General features: G+C 48.5%; 1 long non-coding RNA gene across 1 annotated transcript; it reads left to right on the top strand.

Moving 5' to 3' along the window:
- Positions 1–1,182: 1,182 nt before the first annotated feature.
- On the top strand, positions 1,183–2,957 carry LOC123163692 (uncharacterized). The gene is made up of 5 exons (XR_006481944.1): positions 1,183–1,303; positions 1,443–1,666; positions 1,777–2,074; positions 2,169–2,344; positions 2,446–2,957. It is a non-coding gene; the product is annotated as an uncharacterized lncRNA (long non-coding RNA).
- Positions 2,958–6,000: the final 3,043 nt, after the last annotated feature.

The following is a 6,000-nucleotide window of genomic DNA, read 5'->3' as shown; positions in this document are numbered from 1 at the left end:
GAATTTACCCCATTATGCTGCCTACAGCATGGCAACAGCCATTGTGTGTTCACAAAATTAGTTGCCACATGGCAAGCATGTTTGTGGCAACTGACACGGTTGATCACGAAATTAGTTGCCTTCCAGTGCATACAGTTCCTGGAACTACTATGGCTGCCTTTGTAATTCACTTTGAAACACAACTACCTAGATCTAGGGTTCAATCCCAACTACCAAACCCTGAAATTAACCAACAAAAAACTTCCTGCACCAATGGCAACAGCATTTCAGGGCAATGCATGACTAACAACTACAAAAACGCCAGCTCAAATCGAACCGCAACACCCGGATGTGGTTGCGGACATGGCGAGCCACACCGGCATCACTGCCACCGCGGCGGCGACGAACCTGCGCAATGCCATCCTAAACGGCAAACACGGGACTCCGCCGCCGACGGGAAGGGCGGAGCACCGCGATTATGCCGTAATCACTATGAATCTCGAGTGGAGAAATCCACCGCAGAGGGGAGAGGGGAAAATGCAGGGAGGAATGTCAGCGCGGGGAGGAGCATTACCTTCAAGCTGCGGGCACTCCGGCGTAGACTCTCTGGTCCGGCGAGCCTCACCGACGGCCGCGAATGTCGTCGACTCTTCCGCCTCCGCCGCCTCCTCCTCCTATCGTCTTCTCCTCCAATCGAATGAACTGCTGCGGATGGTGGGTTGGGTGAGTAGAGAAGTGGGGGGAGTAAATGGAACCGCGCACGATGGGGGTGTGAAGTATGTCGTGCTAGACGGCAACCGCATTCAGGCGACGCATGCGGGCGCAACCGCAGTCCCACCGCACGCCCCCGAGTGGCAACCGTTGACCGCGGAGAGGAAACCGGCGTGCGGGCGACCCCTCTTACACACCACACAATCGACTTGTCCTACGTGGCACACGAAATCAGCCAGATCGTGTCAAGATTCGTGCAGTAGCTACTGGACGGCAACGGATGCGTGTGCGCGAGTTGGCTAACGCCCACACGTGTGGGCGTTAGACTTTTCGTTTAAAGTTTAGACATACTCCATCCAAACCGAGGGAGAGCTCTCCATGGGGAACACGACCTTCAGCTTCAGGCCGGTCATGAAGTCCTCATGACGTACGTCCGTACATTCTTCTTCTATAAATACATAGCTCGGCCATACCACCATCCCATCCCTTCCTCTCCTCCTCTCTCCGCAGCACCCTCTCCATCATCTGCTACGCCGGCCGGCCGGCGACCCTGGCAACATGAAGCTCCTTCCGGCCGTCTTCCTTCTCCTACTAGTCTTCCTCGCACTGGATGGTACGCGCATTGTAAACTACTTACGGCCTTGCTTTTTTCCTATCCGTATGCTGCATCAATCCTCATCGAGTTCTACATGTTCTGTCTGCATTGCGCGCATGCGCTGACATGATCGACGACCTATATATGCTGTTGACAGATGCGCAGGCCCGAGGCACACCCAGGGCTCGGTGGTCCAGCATGTTCGTCTTCGGCGACGACTTTGTCGACAACGGCAATGTTCCCAACATCATCGGCGAAAGGACGTCGCGGCACGGCGGCAGTGGAGCTACCCGTACGGCGCTTATCGCAACTCTAGTTGGTCTGGCGCTCCCGTTCCAACAGGACGCTTCTCCAACTACCGGATGCTATCAGATTTTATCGGTACGTCTACTCGTATACTATTCTAGAGTACTTACCTAGCTAGCGAATTGAAATTTTTTAGACTACTGCTAGTGGGCTATGACATGTAATCTGTGACCTTGTCCTTGCAGCAAGGATGTTCGGCCTCAATGAGGCCCCTCCAGCCTACGAGCTCACATCAGATCAGTCTTGCGACTCATCGGGCATGACCTTCGCTTTTGGCGGCGCTGGTGTCTTCAAGGTGGCGGCGAAGAAAGTGCAGACCCTTGCCGCACAGGTTCAAGCTTTCAAGAGGCTAGTCAACGACGGGGTCATCCCAACACGACAGCTTCACCACTCCGTCGCGGCATCGCGCTCATCGCCATCTCGGGCAATGACTACATGAGCGGCTCCGACGCCAATAATGGCTTCTACTCAAGCTTCGATGATGTGAGTATAGTTCCTAACATACTCACGCAGACGAATTAAACCATCAATCAATATATTGATCTCCACCTTACTGATTAACTTTTCATGCATGCAGCTTGATACTTACATGGGAAACGTGGCGACTGAGATCCTAGATAATGTGGCACAGCTGCAGACGCTTGGTGTGAGAAAGGTGCTACGAGTAGTAAGCAACTTGCATCCCATTGGTTGCACGCCATTGTAGACTAGCTCAAACAACTATATCACGTGACATCGTCAATCACGCCCCTGGTAAATACATATATATGTCCGTGTGGATGTTACAAGTCAAATCTTACTTCTAATGTGTGGATTCAATTATGTAACTATACACATTTTTCTTGTGCATGCAGGTGAAGGGTTGGATCGGTCCAAGGATTTCAAGCGCAAGCTGACCCCGTGTTGCGAGAGTTCCTATGAGGGAGGGTACTGTGGAGAGCGTAGCAGTTCACGGAAGCACCTCTACTACCTATGCCAAAATCCCGACAAGAGGTTCTACTGGGACGAGACACATCCGACACATGCTGGGTGGGAGGCTGTAATGGAGGCGCTGGAGCAGCCTTTGATGGAATTTCTCAATTGATGCGTTGTATTTTTGGCAGCACCTTGATCAATTGATAGTTGGTGCGGTATCTTTTAGGTTAGCATTATATACAGTGTGCGTATTTAGGGGTGAGCTTGAGAGATTTTCTTTCGTCATGTTCGGCTAAACTTTTAGTCCAGTAGGTTCGAAATTGCTTAATGTCTCGTATCCCATGTTTGAGATTAGAAAGATGGTCGTAGTATTTGACCAACGTCCACGACGGCATACGCCCTCTTGAGCTCTTTACTAAATCTTGTTCAGTGTTCGGCTGCTTGATCTCTACTCCTAATGTCTTAGTTGGTAGTCCGCGTTCCGGGTTTTATTTTCGTCCCACCTAATACGGTCTTTTTTGGTACTTCTTTCGTCCCATCAGAGACGGTTTTTTTTCGTCCTCGATCCCACCTCCCGCATCCCCTCGATTCCCACCTCCGTCCTCGAACCAGGAAATAAAAATCGGTATGCTCCCACTATGTCCACTGCTAAACCCTCCGGTTCATCGAAAAAAACTCGCACCTGAAAAAATCTACGAAAATTAACCTACGCCCCGACCGCCGCCCGAGGGTCGCCCGCTCCCTCGCGCCCCTGTTGCTCCCTCCTCGATCCCGATCTGGATCGAGGGGACGAGGAGCTCCTGCCTCCCCGAGACCCCGACGGCCGGCCTCCTCCTCGCCCCGCCGCTGCGTCCGGCGCCGCCACGGCCTCTGGAGCCAGGGAAGCCATGGCCTGAGCTCGGCCTCGAGGTCCCCGCCGCCGTCTCCTGCAGCTTCTGCCCCGCCGCCTCACCGCCCGAGCTCGCCGTCGCGCCGCCGCCGGCTCTGGTCGCCTCCACCTCCGCTCCAGGCAACCCTCGGTCGCCGGCTCGCTGGAGCACGACGGCAGACGATGGATGCCTGGTTGTGTGCGACGGATGCAGTTCTCACGCGCAAGCTAGGGTTGGAGCCGCCAGCTCTTCATCCTGCCCGCCGGCGGCGAGTCTTCCCGTCCCGTACTGCCGCCTCCCCGTTATCACAGGTATCTCCACCCCTTCCTCTTTCCCCCTCTTCTCTCCTCTCCCTTCTCCCTCCTCCATCTCTGTTCCCTTCCCCCTCCCACCCCGTTATCTGTTCATGTTGTTGGCACCTGAAGAAGTTGGTGGCATGGTGAAGCCCCTGAGCAAAAGTTGCAGGAGTCTTTGAAGGAGTTGGAGAAGTCTTAAACCTGAGTCCGAATCCAATTTCGTGGGAACAAGCATATATTCCATGAATTTTCCATTAGATTCAGTGGACAGGTAATGTCCTCAACGACACTTGCACACCCTAAACCCTAAAAGAAACAACTAGATGCCTTGGGTAATTTTGGCTGCATCCATCTTGGTTAGTTGGTTTACATGTGAATTCACACGTTTAAAGGGCATGTGACCATTAACTTTATAAGTATTTATCCATGTTCTAAAGGAATTAAATAGGATGCAGTAGTGCAGACATTCAAAGGAGGTGGGAAGTGTGCATATGCTTTATGTTAGTTATATGCACAGGGCAGCCTATCAATATAGAGGTGTCATTCAGACAGAGCTCTTTGAATATAATAAGATAAAAGATCGGGTTCCTGATTTTTTTATAAGAAGATTCTTCTATATGTTCAGTTACATGATTTTTAATTTGATCATCTTCTTTGAACAATTTTTGTGCTGACTATGATATTTCTTTTGATTTGTAGGTTCATCTGGTCCTTTACTCCTCACATAATAACTGTGAAACTTAATGAGGAACTTCTGAAAAATGCTCCCTCCCCTCTGATGTCTATTTGGTTACTTATGCTTGTGTGGTCTGGTTGTTCCTAAGTGCTTTCGGACATTATTATTTGTGTGATCAGCATTGAGTAGATTGCCTGCAGCAAGATAACTTGAGTTTTTTTACTTAAGTAAACGATATGTAAATAGCTCTAAGTTAACTGGACATTTTGTCGCATTGGCTTGAATCTGCATGTTGCATCATTTGTGCACAATGAAAACTGTATGAACCTGCATTGGATGGTGTATTTGTAGGAAGGTTATCCTTTCTTCAAGGACTGGAAGTTTCCTGGTAAGTGTTCCTTTTTCTTAAAAACTCTGTGTTTGTTCGCTGTAATATTTTGTTTACATCAGGTTTCTCTCTCCTTTTGTGGGCATAATGGGCGAGACAATAATATTCAGAAAGTTGTTGTTTTAGGGAAACTGCTAACTCCATATGTCAGACCCATATCATTGTTGAGCATGCATAGTGTTCCTATGTCATTTCTATGATGTATTTGTTTCCTTTTATATCACAGTAGTCTTCATTTTGGCCATGTACCTTCAAACTGAACCAAAAATGGTTTGTCTGATGACATGTTTGAGGAGATTCTTGATATGAAACAGTAGATATGAGGGTGACCGTTTTTTTTGCAAGTTTTGTCCGTGGAATCTTTTTGCAGTTGATAAGACATGGGCTGGACTTACTTCCGATCTGCAATATTTTCGGTAAAGTGATTCAAGGTATGTTCGATTGTTTACTTAGGGTGGTTACTGAACCTCTTCCATTGTATAAAGAACTAACCTTCCATTTTAGAAAATATCCCTGCAGGTTACAAACCTAACTGATTGCTTGATAGTTCTTGTTTGAACTGTCGATATTTATAGCTTAATCTGGAGTAAACAAGCCATATAATTATATCATCTTACTATTCTTAGCACTGCATTGATAAGCACCCCATTCTTTGAAAATGTTGAGTTTTATCTTATTATAGGTTTTGATACCAGCACCATTTTGGGTCATAGGAGCGAAAAGCATCTCTTAAATCATGACTTGCTATACTAATCAAGAGGGAGGAAGAAATTAAACCTGTAGAAACCATGAATGAAAAAAAATCATATACCTATCTATACCGTATATCACTTAATCATATGTTTGCATCATTGAGCCGCATTGTCAGCTGGCTAATGGCAACTGGTCCATGGAAACTCCTTAATAGTTAGCCAAAGAAACCTCATCGCGTGGGCACCAGATGGCCTTGCTGCGGCCCTGTGTTACACGCCTGTTTCACTCGAAGCCGTGCCCAGGAGTGCGTCGATGGTCGTTGCCTGCCTCACGCCAAGCTCATCGCTTTGGAATTGACTAGGCATAGGTCATTGTGATCAGGTGGGCAATGCGGCCATCATCGGCATACAGAAGGATAAGCGGCGACAAGGGTGGGACACAGTGTTAAAATTTAGGGTGTAGACATGTGTGTGGAAGGAGGTGTTGAGACATGCTTATTGTCTAGAAGCATATCATATATTTTCTCCCGTTGCAAGCTATCTCCCCCTGCCTCTCAAAATACAGTAATTGAT

The sequence above is a fragment of the Triticum aestivum genome, chromosome 7D, assembly GCF_018294505.1.
Source record: "Triticum aestivum cultivar Chinese Spring chromosome 7D, IWGSC CS RefSeq v2.1, whole genome shotgun sequence".
Taxonomy (NCBI): domain Eukaryota; kingdom Viridiplantae; phylum Streptophyta; class Magnoliopsida; order Poales; family Poaceae; genus Triticum; species Triticum aestivum.
This window is presented reverse-complemented; position numbering and strand designations above follow the sequence as displayed.